Source organism: Carassius gibelio, chromosome A20, assembly GCF_023724105.1.
Source record: "Carassius gibelio isolate Cgi1373 ecotype wild population from Czech Republic chromosome A20, carGib1.2-hapl.c, whole genome shotgun sequence".
Classification (NCBI taxonomy): Eukaryota; Metazoa; Chordata; class Actinopteri; order Cypriniformes; family Cyprinidae; genus Carassius; species Carassius gibelio.
Window position 1 is genome coordinate 21,532,967 of NC_068390.1, and position 16,345 is coordinate 21,549,311.

Here is a 16,345-nt window from a genome sequence, read left to right on the forward strand (position 1 = left end):
ATCTAGGCTAAGTAAGAATAAGCTTTATTAGCTTTCATTAAGCCTCCTTGCCCACTGAAGAGCCCTATAAATAGTTATTTCCTTTTTCTCATAACATTGACTTATTATGACTCGAGCCAAAGCAAGGACACACTGCAGGCTCTCTGTGCACAAGGTTTCTCAAAATGGCTCACAAATTGGACAAAAATAAATTAGAATGTGAATGAATATCAAGAGCACATTTGGTGAAGAAAGGGGTCAGTTTTAATGTGTGATGTTTAAAAGCAGTTGTCCACAACTGGTGGGTTGCAGTCTGAAAATTAAAATAAAATGCATAGTTAAGATTTCAAAACATAGACTCATGAGCTTGTAAAAAGGAGGACAAAAAGTTTACCATATAATTTTTATGTTTGAGTTTCTGCATTCAATCCAACTCAACTGTATGTTCAACCTGGTCTTAAGAGATGTAATAATAATTTGTATGAGATGATGAAACCAAGTTGGGGTTGTACAGAAACCCTAACTCAAACCCTAACCCTAAACCAAACATGGCTGTATGATAAATGTTCCCATTACAATCAAGTTGTATTATATTATTACAAGCTTCCAAGAGAGTGGGTGCAGATTTGTTTTGTCACTTGGTTGAACCTAACCAAATGTGATTGATGCCAACATGGACAGGTTATACATACATACAGGTTCTCATGATTCTTGATGGCTTGCGTTGACCACAAAGTGTTTTGTTTGCTGGTGAGAACATGAAACCGGCTAATTCAAGTGACCAAAATTTGACAGTAATCCTATTCAGACATAAGTTTTACATGTTGAAGTTGCATTTCATTGTAATATTAATAGTTGCAATATTAATTTAGCATTTTTGGTGCTTTGTTGGGCAGCCACAGAGGAGCATTTATGAATGGTAAACAGGATGCAGAGGAAAGCAGACTGACAAAATATTATAACACAGACGAGCTTGCCAACCTTTTTTTGACCTCTCTGTGCCTGGCAGATGGTATTCATTCTTAAAAATGGATTTTCAGTACAACCTCCCCCTCTCCTCCCTGAGGGTACATGACTGGACAAAAAAATCTTTATTGGGAATTTAACTTAAAAGTTGAGCCATGGAGCTCATCACAGTGTGAAAGTATGTTCTTTGTGTGATTTGTTTTCTGAATGACACACAGACTGTCTGTTCTAATGCATGTTTAGAGAATATATGATTATGTAAAGGGATCACATTGACTACAATAATTGTAATGCTGTTAACACTACATGTGAGACAACAGTAACTGGAGCAGAGTATATATGGTCTCAATATTTATTATGGTTATTTCTGTTGCCTAAAATTCATTTCTGAGTTTTAAGACTACCAAATGAGCAGCTCAGTTGCAATGAATACTATGTAACCTTATTTAATGAAGTACTGTTGATTGTTGAGAGAGTTGAAAAAGAAAGTCTGATTGATCTTGGAATTATAGTGAAGAAACTCAAGATTTCTCAAGATCTCTTTTCTTATCCCACACCTGCTGTGCAGCCTTTAACTGTAGATTTGATAATGTAAGCCTGAATGTTTTAATTAATCATGTTTGCATAAGCTGCAAAGCAACTCATGACTCAATGCATCTTTACGTATAAACCAATTAACTAAAAGCTCAACTAATTAAGTTTCACAATATTGAAATGAGACATAAATACATGATGCGTGGTAAGTGGCTTTGTTAATTGGACATTGTTCTGATATCCTTTGTTTATTTAATTTCTTGGCTCTTTTACTGCCAAACGAATGTATTTCCCTAGCAGGACTGTGCAGTTCTTTTTGATTTCATTGTTAGATTGCAAGACTTGTTTCAGGCCATGGACAAATAATTAAGAACATCTTTTCTGCTTCCAAGTAATATGTGTCTGTATTTTTTTTATGGAATAATATAAAACTATGGCTCAGGAAGAGAACTACCCCACTTGTCAAAATAACATGAGTGAGAAAGTAATAGACTATGACATATTACAAGATTAATACTAATTGTTTGAGATCAGTCTGTCATAGCAACAGTGGCTACTGTTTGACAGTGTGTTTGGGTCAGGGATATTTGTTTGACCAGTTATCACTGATCCAGGAAACCTGTTTGGAAATGGTCTTTATTTGTGCAGTTTTGTGATGCTAGTGGTGGAAAAAAATCACACTTCACTATTAAATAGTACAATAATCTACCAGCTCTATGGACTGCTACCATCAGATTTTGTAAGGTGTAAGGTTAAATTTATGCTTTCATGAATGGCAGGAATTTTTGCATTTAGATTTTGATAACTAGGGAGGCACGTTATACCAGTGCAGTTGCTAGTGATTTATTTATTTATTTATTTTTTGCATTCATTTATCAGTGTCGTCAACTCTCCAGATTTAAGGCAAGGAATATGGGTTAAAATGTAACTAATAGATATTCCCATACTTCCCAAGTTAAATTGCAAAAAATGTTTTGTATTACAGGTTTTCTGAAATGTTTCATTTAAATGTGCAAATAAGAATTGATCTAATTAATAAATAAAATGCTCGTTAAAGCTATGTAATGCAATTGAAATCTACCGATACAAATAGATAAAATGCAATAAAATAAATCTTCCCATAAATCTTCCCATAATTCTGAAACAACACTTAATGAAAAACCAATTTTAAGCTGAAAAGACGCATGCTCATTTCTACATATTCTACCACTGGCATCATCTAAGTTCATGTTTACACATATTAGTAATTTAATAAAAGTTTAAAGTAATCTTTAGCTTTAATTATTAATTAAACATAATTATTGCTTTGATGTGATGTCTAAATTCACTTGTAGCACTTTTTTCCCTTGTGTTTTTTTATTTATTTATTTACTAAAGAGTTTAGATATGACTACCTTTTACTGCCCCGTCCACACGGAGACGCAGCTTACCCCAATCCGATCTTTTTTTTCCTCGTCTCAAGAAATATCCGCGTCCACACGAAACCGCAAAATGATGTAGTATACATGCCAGACCAGTATGTGGCGCTGTAATTCTGCCACAGAGATACACTAAAAACAGAGAAGAAGACTTGGACTATGCTCATAAACCTTGCGTGTGGTACTACACAAACGAACATGAAACAATACATTTATTAATCTGTGTTAATGTTAGTTAATAAAAAGACAATCGTTCAGTGTTTGTTCATGTTTTTGTTGCTGTTACGTGATGTAGAGGTGTCTGACTAGGGGGGAAACGTGGGCTGATGACGTCATCGTTTCAGAAAATATACAGATTAGCCGTCCAAACGAAAACGCAAAGACGGCGTTTTCACATTTATCCACTCTGGGACCCGTTTCAAAAAATAGCGGTTTCACCTTACGAAAACACCAGATCCGTGTGTACGAAATGCCTATCCGATAAAAAATTCGTGCGTATTCACAGAAATGCGTCTCCGTGTGGACGGGGCCTACGTCTTAGCTTAGAATAATTGCTAGTGAAGGGTTTGGAACAGTGCATGTCCTTATGGTGCCATCAGACAATCAGCTTAGGAAAGCAAAGTTGGCATAATTGCAGACCTCTAGGGAGTCCTTCACCAGTTGAGAAACTGCATCTGGGATAAATGGCAATGCTAACAGTTAGGTATTTTAGACCACCTTGTGCATGACAACAACCAGTACCTACTTTCAGTTGCCAGTGTGTCATTTCTAACCTTTTTTTAAAAATACACACTTTTTAGGCTGTGTACCTTTAGTAGTTGCCTGTAGTAAGAACATGCAAAAGGTACATAAAATTGGCACAATCAGATACTGAAGCCAGCTCTGCTCTTTTGAAAGACATTTGAAAAAAGGCTCTTCAAAAACTTCTTGTGTAAGAGGCTAAAGGGATATTCAGTCTCAAGGGTTATCCTTATCCCTAGGAGAATCATGTTTTGTGAGGAAGATAGCGCCTGTCTTATCCACTGCACCTTATAACCTCTCCTTCATCTAACATATTCATCCGCTGTGTTTCCACAGTCACACATTTACATCTTATTGTTTATGGGCTTATTTTGTTGTCTGTTTTCCTTTGTCTCACTATGTTGTTTTTGGATCCCTCCTGTAAAAAGAATGCTTTGGAAAATAGCCCTATAACTTTTATTTTTATGAGGCAAGATAAAAAGTGAAAGGAAAAACAAGTGCCTACAGCATCTTTATGCTTTTGAAAGGGGGGACGCAGAGGAATGGGGGTAGGGAGACAAACGGCACATTTGCAGCTTTCCCCTACCTAGAAGGAAAGGAACGAGTTTGTGTAAAGTGAGGAAGAATTAGAGGAGCTGTGTGCTACTTTGCTGCAACATATGGCTGTAAAAAAGTGCAAACTCATAAAGGGTAAATCACATGTGCAGAATTAAGACTGTATATGAAGATCCACAGTAAGCTGTTTTCTATTCCCATACACAGAAGTATGTAATTCATCTGTGTTATTAGTTTCAGAGGGAGTTATTGTCAGAATATACTTTAAAACTACATGTATTCAAATATTCAAGTAAACATGAGGATGTACAACTGTATGGTTGCATTATCACATAAACTTACATTGTTTTATTTACAACTTGGAAAAATCTTACAGATTACAAGAAACTATTATTTCAGTCGTTAACTGAATGTATTACTTTGTTATTAATTGTGAAATTTACAATTCAAAACAATTTCTTAGTTATTTCAACACCATTTTCTTCAGTGTGGTGAAAGGGGAAAGCATTGGAAATGACTGTATTAATGTTTGCAGTTCTTTGGAAAGAGTGTCACATAAAGCGTTGGAAAGATTGAAAAGGTCAGCTTAGTCATCCATAAATGCTCTGGATCTCTTATCGTTGCTTTACAAGCATACTCCCCCTCTTTTTGCAGGCGTCCACTTCAAAACTTTTGTTAAATGTGTGTAGTTGAAGTAGCATATGCACTGCGTTCTTCTTCTAAACCAAGTCTAGTTGGACTGTGAAACTTGACAGGGAAGCTAGAAGATGGCCCGTCACAATATGCGTTGCAAATTTTCAAACCTAGCATTTAGCCCTGTCAGCAGGAAGTCGCTGGATCAGGTTACAACCCTTGAAAAGCAATGAGGGGGGAAGAAACTGCTCCCCTCCCCCCAAAACTGCAGACAGGGCTATTTGTAGCAGTAGCTTCCAAACAATGTCAGCGCAATCACACCATGCAGCAAAAGACACTGACGAATTTCATGCCTGGTTAGACTCCCCTTGTTTGTTGCTGGTGTCATTCTTTAAAATGGCATCTAAAGCTCTATTGGAATGTGACTGATTTTCTAAATGACGTCTGAGTTATAGTTCGTATCACCCAACATCTGTGATTCCACGTATCATTTCGGACAGGACTAACATCTCCATGTTCATTATAGAGGTGGGAAGGTCTGTTTTGCAGAGATCACGTACTCTGAATGTGTGGACTGCTTATAATCATGCGGATTGGTTACCATTAGTATAACCACAGTTTTATAATAAATAACATGGTTAAGCTATGTTTACTATAGCAAAACCATGGTTAAATAATGTTTATAACTATAAAAACCATGTTTTGTGGTTAACAAAAATAGCAAGGAGATATTTTTTTTATTAGGCCCAATTAATAGTCAGTGTTTGTTGCAAAGATGAAGTTGACAATGCTGAATCGCCATCTCTGCAGTACAGTGGATGTGCCTTCAAAGTGAAATGAATATTTCATTCCGAGAGTAGAATGAGAGTATTTGTTTTTGATTTGAATTGTTTGGAAATTTCAAGTGTTTTGCAGATATATTTCTCATACCTGTGAGTCAAGTAGACTATACACTGAGTTTCGGTTCATTTTTGTTATGTGCTTCTGTTCATGGAGGCCGAGATGGGAGAAAGCACTATTTTTTGTTGATATTGTGAGTATACAAAAAATAAAAGTACACCCTATCAGTACCCCCGCTCCCTATAAGTAGAGTATGCAGTCTGCGTAGGGCACCAACTCCCAGAGGGGGCACCATCCCAGTTGCTCAAAAAAAAAAAACATGCGCCGTTCTCCCATCCACGCTCGAGACCGCTCGCACCTCATATTTGCGGCTGAATGTTCATAATTGATGGATGGACATCTATGCTCAGGTAAAGCAGATCAGCAATCCGGCGCAGAGAAAAGAAAACGAAAGAAAGCCATGGTTTTAACAACAACACCACAAATCATCGTTCTTGTAGCCATGGTAACTGCAAATTAACTATGGTGTTGTTACTTCAAATAATAATTTACAAAGAAGTATTAATATACTGTAATATTTTTTGTTGTGGTTGGTGTTCCTATAAAAACAGACCTAAGCCATCAATAGCCTTTAAAATGACTTAAACTGCATTATATATATATATATATATATAAAAAACAATGAGGCAATAATGATTGGTTAATAATAACACTGTTAAAATATATAATGTAGGCAAAATACAAAATAAACAATTTATGTACATGTTATTACAAATGCCTGCAAAGGGAGCCAAATGCCATATAATTGCTGCTGTTACACTTACAGGACAATCAAATCCTTGTTTAGGCTACTGACCAAACATTTAATTCAAATATTCACTTAATCTTTAATTTTTGACCACCTTTTTGCTATAGATGACACAGCCTTTAAAATTTCTTCAACAAAAAAAAAAAAAAAAAAATGTGCATATCACAAGCCTTACAAAAATAAACCATGGTTTTATCATAGTAAAACTGCTTAATTTCCTTTTGCATGATTTTTGAATGCCTGAGACTATAAAATAAATTAGAATCATAATAAAGTTATAGCCATAGATAAATGTCAGGGGCTATAATTGTAATTAGTAAATAATACAATTTATTCATTTACTTTTCTATTTTCACCCCTATGGTAGGTGTTTTTTTTTTTCCATAATCATATCTGAGGAAGGGGGGGCACAACAATACAATCCTGCTTAGGGCACCCATTTGGCCAGCAGCGGCCCTGAACCCTGTACAGTTTCGAAAAGATTCCTTTTATCTGTTTGAGCAAAAATGATGGGAGTATTTTAAGTTGTTTCCACTGTTATCAGGAAAAAATGTCAGTTATCACGCTGGCGGCTCCATGTCATAGTAGTACGCTAATAGCTTCCACACTCCACGCAAAACCTTGGATATGCTCCTAATAGAGCACATTTAACTAGGTTAGCATTAGAGTGAGAAGTCGCTGCTACTTACACGTTTCAATTTCTAATGATGTGCCATATTTGAGATCAAATAATGATTTCTCAAAACACAATATTTAAGCATGATTTTCAGTGTTATTGATGTTTTGCTCAATCCCCAAGCAGTGATTCCAAACCAAATCGGTTTTCCTTGGTGACAAGACAGTATAAAACAAGATCGTAGTCTAGTCCTCCTTAAACTGCAAGCATTTACAAAAGAGTTCGAGAGAAACCCAAGAGCAATGTGACGGTCAGCCATCTGTCTTTGAAATTTCACCTCAGTCCAGAGTAGATCAAGAAGCTGCATTCTGCGGTCTGAGCAGTGGCTAAGGCAGTGAATGCTGCAGCCCTGGGCAATTAGAGTCTGGGTGAAATATTTGCTCACTGTCAGGGAGGAGAGAGAGAGAGAAAGACTCCCCGGGAGGGGGTGAAGGAGGGGAGGTGATGCACCCGGGGGATTTGCACTCAGGAGCACAGGAACTGCTCATGAGCTTCATTCGATATGCAAGGTTGTGCAAGGCTCTTTATCTCTTCTATTTTTTCCTGTAAGCACAGAGGATGGCAGGGGGGCACTGCTTTAGAGAGTTTGCTCTTTACACTGCCGAGGAATTAACCTTCAAAACACCACTGTTATATCCTGGAGAGGTTAGCATTCTGCCTTCAAAGCGGCATTGTAAAGTAGACAAAAATATTTGCACCACAGAGATGGGGTTTTGAAATAACCTTTAAGAAGTTCTGCCTTGATTTTTGAAGTCTCTAATCTTGTACTTTGGTTTTGGTGAAGGTATTTCATCTCAAGATGTAATTTGTACAGTTGGGCTGTTGTTCCTTTTGTTGTTGTTGACCATTTTACATTATAATTTGTGTTTTCTAATGGTCTCTGGAAATTTTCCAGGTGGAGTTATGACATTATATTTTTCATCTCATGTTGGGCTTGTGTGGAGGAGTGTTAGGAACAGCAATAGAGTTTGAAGTTTCTGTCGTGAAATTGACAGCTTGGTTGAACAGGCTTCTGCTGACACACAAAACAATATGACAAGCACAGCATCTGCACTCGTATTGATTTTTAGTGTTTTATTGCCTGTGGAGGAAAATAGTTGTTATATTGTTTGTGGATAATTTGTATACACTGGATGCTTGGATTCTCCCAGCTGTGGCTTAGTGATGGAAGGTGTGTTTAAAAGTGAGTTATGTTCAAATTAAAGAATAAAAACATTGAGCATATTTTAAAACCTTTAAAACAATCTACAACATTTTTAGGAAGCTTTTGGATCGAATTAATCCTTTATTGTCATTTCTCTTCTCATTTTGCACATCACACTTTTTTGTTTAGTGGTGCACAAAATATCAGTACACTATAAAAACTATTGTGCCTGTTTTACTACAACTATTTGCATAGTGGGGAAGTGTGGAAGTCGTGGCCTAATGGTTAGAGGGTTGGACTCCCAATTGAAGGGTTGTGGGTTCTAGTCTCAGGCCGGACGGAATTGTTGGTGGGGGGAGTGCATGTACAGTTCTCTCTCCACTTTCAATACCACGTCTTAGGTGCCCTTGAGCAAGGCATTGAACCCCCAACTGCTCCCCAGGCGCCGCAGCATAAATGGCTGCCCACTGCTCCGGGTGTGTGCTCAAAGTGTGTGTGTGTGTGTTCACTGCTCTGTGTGTGTGCATTTTGGATGGGTTAAATGCAGAGCACAAATTCTGAGTATGGGTCACCATACTTGGCTCAATGTCACTTCACTTCACTTTATTAGCTTTTTAATATTTGGAACTCATTTTATTTTTGTTTGTTCTAATATACTATACACATTTTCACCTTACACTTACAATGGCAACTCATTTTTTTTTCAATTTACAAACTATAGTTTTAAGTCTATCAAACATAAACCTTGTTTTTTTATTAGTTTTCTTTATTAGTTGTATACAAGCAGTAATGCATATTGAGCATGTAATCCAAATTACAACTAAATTACAGCTGTAAAATAGAACTAATCCTTAACTATATAACTCACATGCTTAATCCTGAGTGGATAAAAATGTTAAAACAAAAGTATATTACTTAGTGTTGATACAAAAAAATAACAAACGTGGTGTGAAATTGTTAGCCAATTTTAGCTTCAAGGCTAAAATCAGTCCTGTCACCTGTTGAAGCGAAAAGTCAGTTTGGCCACCTGTTAGTCTTTTAAGTAAATTTAGCCCACATAGCCTACATAGCCTTTAGCCTAAATAGTGTGTCGAAAAGGCACACATTTAGAAAGCCTCGTAAAGATTACTCAAGATTACACATAAAACATTTAATTGTAAAAAAAAAAAAAAAAAAAAAAAAAAAAAAAAAAAAAAGAAATATCAAAATGTTTTATTTCCATATCATTAGGGTTGGGTATCGTAAAATTTTTTTCGATACCGATACCAATTCCTTCGAGTCAGAACAGTGATTTTAGAAGAGAGAACACAGACAAACAGCGCTGGAGTATTTGAAGTGCATTACTAATTACGGATGAATCACTTAACTGCAAAGGCATAAACTGAAGGACAAACCTGATTGTTTCAGTACAGCATTTGCAAGCGCACCCTAGGAACATAAACAGCATGCAGATTTGAATTAATATAATTTTCAGTTTTCTGCTTTATAAGAATAATGACAGCGCTAATGAATTGTATAACGCCTTAAAATAAAGCTTTTTGAATGTAATCATCTTTAATGATGCAAAATCTTCTTATGATGTTAAGATGACTTTTTAATAGCTATTTTTTGTGAATCACTTTGTAATGGACCAAGGCTCAATCCATGTAGTAAAAAGGCAACATATAAAGTAATGGACAAACAAAGAACAAATAACAATCTCTTAAACCAAAATGGAAGACAAAACCTTGATTCTTCTTGACAAACACAATTGGCCACAGATGTAGGTCAATCCACATCACTGCAGCTCATCTCAACAGAGGCTGCTCATGCTGTATTACTACGGAAAGCAAACTCTAAAAGAGAATGTGGTCATCTGAAGTCACAATTGAACAATGGAAACTAATTCAGTATGTATTGTCTGTTGAAGTGAGAGATGCAGTATAAAAGGAAATGCATTTATGGTTGTCTTCGTATCACATGAGGGCAAGAAGATAGATGTTGTACTAGTTGCCAGCCACTAAACATATGAACAATTTTTAGACCTACATAGCTAACTTTCTGAAGCAGTAATCTAATTTCACATATACTATAAATAGTTGACTATTCATACACATAACCTAAGACAGACTATATAAGTACTTTTACATAAGTACTTATACATCTGGGGGGAAGTCGTGGCCTGACAGTTAGCGACTTGGACTCGCAATCGAAAGGTTGTGATTTCGAGTCTCGGGCCGACAGGAATTGTGGGTGGGGGGAGTGCATGTACAGTTCTCTCTCCACCTTCAATACCATGACTTAGGTGCCCTTGAGCAAGGCATAGAACCCCCAACTGCTCCCCGGGCGCCGCAGCATAAATGGCTGCCCACTGCTCCGGGTGTGTGTTCACAGTGTGTGTGTGTGTGTGTGTGTGTGTGTGTGTGTGTGTGTGTGTGTGTTCACTGCTCTGTGTGTGTGCACTTCGGATGGGTTAAATGCAGAGCACAAATTCTGAGTATGGGTCACCATACTTGGCTGAATGTCACTTTCACTTCATAATAATTGTACATGATATTGTGCAGAAGATGTATTTAAAGTTAAGTGGTGTGATTTGTTGTGCATTCACAAGTAAACATTTGTGTTATCTTATTAAGTCCTTGTAACATGGAGTGTTAATAAGAAAGTGTCTGGTTCCTATAGAGAGGAAAGAGTGTGTTTTTCTACAGGTGGTTTATCCAGCCCACTCACCTGTGTGTAACACACTCAGAATTGTACAATGTTCTTGAGGTTGCAACAGTTTTCATGTGGTGCATGTGGTGTGGTGGGAGAGATGATCCTGGTTTCAGGAGCTAGGGTTGTAGATGAGGTTTCAGTGGGGGTGAAGTGATTGAGGAATTGAGGGCTCTCACAGCCTGGGGGAAAAAGCTGTTGAGCAGTCTGGCAGAGTGGGCTCTGATGCTCCGGTACCGTCTTCCTGATGGCAAGAGCTGGAAGAGACTTTGAGCGGGATAGGTGTGGTTTTTCACGATACTGGTACCTTTACTGGAGTAGTCATGCAATGAAAATGATTGCTAGTGTAACAACAACATAGCTCTGTCTGTCTGTCTGTCTGTCATCTATGTTGTAGATGATTGTTTTAAAATAGTCCAGTTATGCTCATTTACACAGTCTTGATTTTGTTTTTGAGGTTACTAGAACACGCTCTCATGCTTGGTGGTTTGAAAAAATTTTTTTCACATTATTTACATTATTAAAATAGCTTTCTCCTCAACCTGGCACAAACAGCTCGATTAGTTCCAGGTCTGATGAATGCCTGCCTTCCAAAAAACTAAATGTGTTGTAATTGGTTAGCTGTCCATCTTAGATGGTGTTTCAGTACTGCCCTGCCCCTTGCCAAAGCAGCAAGTTCCATCTACTCCGGTATAGTTAAGGATGGCGTTAATTTTGCCATATCAGTTTGAGTGGGATTCAGACCACGAGAATATTGAACAAGAGTTTTTTTTTTTTTTTGGCTTACTCAGGTTTTAGATACGATGTCAACAACCGCTTAAAAATAAGTGCATTTACTATATACAGATAAGTGCAATGGTAATATGTATTATCTTTATTGTTCTTTAATTCTAACATTATAACATGAATTACAGTGAAACTGTATTGTACTGTCAGCAATTTATAAAAACGTTTTCATAAATGTAACATACATATTTACATAGATAATTATCCAGGTGCATGTGTAATAACTTCATTAAAATGCCCAGTGAGTAAGAAAACATCTGCTGCTTGTAAAAAGCTTGTAAAAAAAATTGACGCTACAGCAGCTCTTCTTCTTCTTCGTTTCCTCTGATGCACTTACTCTGCAGCAGCACTTCTTCTTCGTCGTTGTCTTGTCTGATTTAGATACCCCTCTCCACCCCCTGCCATATGAATTTCCTGTAGGCAGGAACTATTTTAATGATATTCTAATGGCACCTAACGCTCTAGTTCAAACGAGACATTCGTTGTAGTTCTTGAAAAGGGATTTTTTTTAAATACCAATTGTCTCCATTTGGAGTGGACTTTGTAGATCTTGTAACTTTGTAGATCTTATTTCCCCAAACATACACACTACACACAGACTAAAATTCTAAAAGTGTAAAAGCATAATAAGACCCCTTAAAACTACTGTTCATAAGATTAGGTTTTATTTAAGTTTTTTTGGTGCCAAATGTAAAAAGTCTTTATTGATGTATGAAAAGTTTTAATATAAAACAACAACAACAACAACAACAACAACATACTAACCTCAAACATTTGAACGGTCGTGTTTTATATATTAAAAAAATTTTATATTAAAATTTTTCTCAACCAGTGAAAATCAAACAGCAGAATCAAACTCCGCTTCACTTTCACAAAGTAAAGTGCTTAATATGGTATATTTTGACTTTAATTAAATAATTGTTAAATTACCAATTGCTCATTGTCTGCATAGTTCCTTCAATTGGTTTATGAGCTAATTTGTTAGCATTTTCTTGCATATGATATGTGAATATGAGTATTCTTGCTGCAATCCAGGTCAGTAGCAGGCACAGGGAGGCTGGGAGATGCACGCTTCACTGGGCCCAACCAAAATAGTCCAGACTAAAGTTAGCTCAGCATAGCATGGTGCAGTGCTAGATGGCCCTTCACTTTGAATTCATTAACACTTGAATCTCACACTTCACTCTTATAGTAGCTTGAATGAGGACAGTTTTGCTTACTCTCTCTCTCTTTGTAGATTAATAATTCATGAAACATACTTCCATGTAGAACATTATCACCCTGAAACAGTTTGGCTATAATATTTCTGTAACCAAATACACAACTTTTCTAGGTTCAGGGAATAATTTCTAATTTACACTGAAATATGGTGTGTGGTTGGCCTTTTTGTAGACATGTTGGAAGAACTCCAGGAAAGTCATAAAACCTTGAGTCTAAGCTCTGTTTATGCATGTTTACATGTTAGTCATTCTGCTGTCCTAATTCTGGCTCATTTATAACCCAAAATATCTTCTAAGTAAGCCTGAAGTAAGTGCAGATGGGCAGCTGTGTTTATTCCCATGTTATCTGCCACAGCTCCTGTGAACTTGTTCCTGGAGCCATTGCTCAAATTGATTCATGTATAATAGGGGTCTCCTTATGGGAGGTGAAATCACACAGAAAAGAAGAAAAGAAAAATGAATATCCTTTTGGTTGAGTGGCATGGCATGGTTGAGTGAGATGTTCTATTTTCAGTTATCATTTTATTTTTTGTATCGATTATATCTTTATAGTTACAACTTAAGCAGTGTTGTAATGTACTGTATATCAGGGGTGTAACGGTACATTCAGTTTTGATGTCACAGATTGGTACAGTTTTGGTAGAGCAGGAGGAAAGATTAAACCTAATTTATTGGTTTAAAATTGGTTTACTGAACAAATAGCTCTTTCTTTAAATAAATTCAATTATAATTACACTCTAAACATGTGAGTACAACACTCTAAAGTGAGCCCTTTTACATTAGGCCTACTATAAGGTTACATTTAACAACAGAGCCCAAAATTAAATTTGATTATTATTTATAATGCTACTCACTGTAGCATTATTCTTCATTTAAACAAGTAGCCTATGTTAACTAAGCATGTTTCTTAAATATCTGCAAACATATTATGGCATATTTATGGTTTAGTAGAGTCAAAAACTTACATACAGCACCTTTAAATACATAGTCATGTGTATTAATGGGTTTCTGACACTGGATTTCCCCAAAAATAAGCTTATTTTACAAGTTGGGCACCAAAAAGATTATGTAAGAAATAATTGACGACGGGCCATTGAATTTGCGTCGTGGCCATTAAACCTCGGGTATTTATTATTTTTATAATAATTCAACGGCCCAGAGTCAATTATTCCACTTATATGGTTACCACACCTCAAGACATTGATCAAATGATATATTTAGAGGGATACTTAAATCACGAATTTAAGTATTATTTCTTCCGCATCTCATCCAACGCCTCTTTTGCTGGTTCCAAAATGTAATTTTAAAGTTGGTAATGGAGGCATGAGCCGTTGATAGCATTCTAATATAGTTATTAAGTTATTAGAAAGAGAGCGAAAGAGAGAGAGACACACAGAGAAAAAAAGAAAGAGAGAGAGCTTGTGTGAATTAGGCTGCAGCAGCTTCTCTAAACAGCGCTGTTATTACCTCGTTAATGAGAAATGTCATGTTTATTTACTTTCAGGAAATCGTCTGTCAAGTTATTGTTTTTGTTATTCCTGTTATATCCGTTATTACAGCTTTACTATGCGAAATTATATGGAACTGTAATGCGGTCAGGAGAGCTGGCTGGAACTACATTTGCTGTGCGTTTATCAGAAAATAACTGCACACGTTCGTCAGCCAATCAGATTCAAGAAATCAACGGCCCCATTGTATAACATATTATAATATTAATAGTACACTCAGCAATAATATGCTTCTTGGATGCTTTCCTCTGCTTTCAGTGTCAGGAGATATTTTTATAACGTTATTGAAAGACATCTCTTGCTAACCAAAGCTTTATTTACACGATTAAAAATATAGTGGAAACATATTTTTGTTTCAGTATTAAAATGTAACATTAATGTTTATTATATTTAATGTAATTTATTCCTGTGATGGCACAGTTGAATTTTCATTCCTCCAATGTCAAATTCGAAAATCATTTAGAAATCATTCTAATTCCTTTTTGCTTCTTGATATTTTTATGGAAACCATGATACATTTTTCAGAATTCTTTGAAGAATAGGAAGTTATAAAGAACAGCATTTATTTGATATATAAATGCATTTTTTTAACAATATAAAAGTCTTTACTGTCACTATTGATAAATTTAATGTGTATTTGCTGAATACAAGTAATAATTTATTTAAAGAAAATCGTTCTCAAATCCCAAACTTCTGAACGTGGTGTATTTTGACCAATAATGTGTCAACATTTTTCTCTTAAACATACATTGTTATCTATATTCAGTTTTAATTAAAAAAAAAAAAAAACTGATTTGATTAAAAAGAAAAAATCTGAAAACTGTATTGCAATTAATTTGTTATAGAAATATTAAGCTATAATTCAAAATTTGAGTATGCAATTTAGGGCTTTTGCACAGCAAGGAAATCAGGTGTTAAGGGTGACAACATCACAAATGTGTTCTAAAACTGTGAAACTACGAATAGCTGTCTGAAACCATGAGTATTTCATTGAATATGTCAGTGCATATGTGTGTGCATGTAAATTCTGGCTGCTCAAACTGAAAGACGCCTACTGTTCCCAAGATCATGGTTTGTCAAAGCTCAATGTGGTAAAAGAAGCATCAAGGGAGGGAAGCCGATGAGACAAGAAAAGGTTCAATGCAACAATACAGCAGAACAGAACAGAAACTGTCAACTGCCACAAAGCTTCGGAGGGAATTAAGATGCCTGTTTTATGAACACAAACTGCCTAAGCACTGTGTGAACTGGAATTGAAATAAGTCGACTTGAAGTATCTCCTGGTGTGATGTGAAACCACGGTTTGTATTAGCATCACATAAAAACACACAAATGATTAATCTCAACAGGGATGATATTTAAGACATCGCTGACAGTATTTAAGCAAATTTAGCGTTTGCCCTGCTGTGATCTTGAAGACTAGCACTATCACAGCTGAAGGAGAAACAGGAGGGAAGGGAGCCTGATTCTGCCAAATCATGTCTCCTGTAATCAGCGCAATAACACTGAGCAATAAGGTTGGTAAAGAGAGAAAGGAACTTGACCGGGAGGAATCAGCAGTATCCTGTCAATCACTGCATGCTGTTAACTGTTATGATCATTGCACCAAGCCATCTTCATCAATCTAGGGCCAATCATCATCTCTCCGAGAGAGAATTCAGGGTAAGTGATGAGTGACATCTCAGCATAGAAAAATATGAGCCAATCACCCTCTTTCCTGCACTGACACTGGTGTGGTAATTAACAAGGGCAGAAATGGGATCTGCTGATGACTAATGGCTAATTATCACTTATTCCTGTTACTGCAGATGGCTGCACAAATGTAAAATAAAGACAGCAGCTAAGA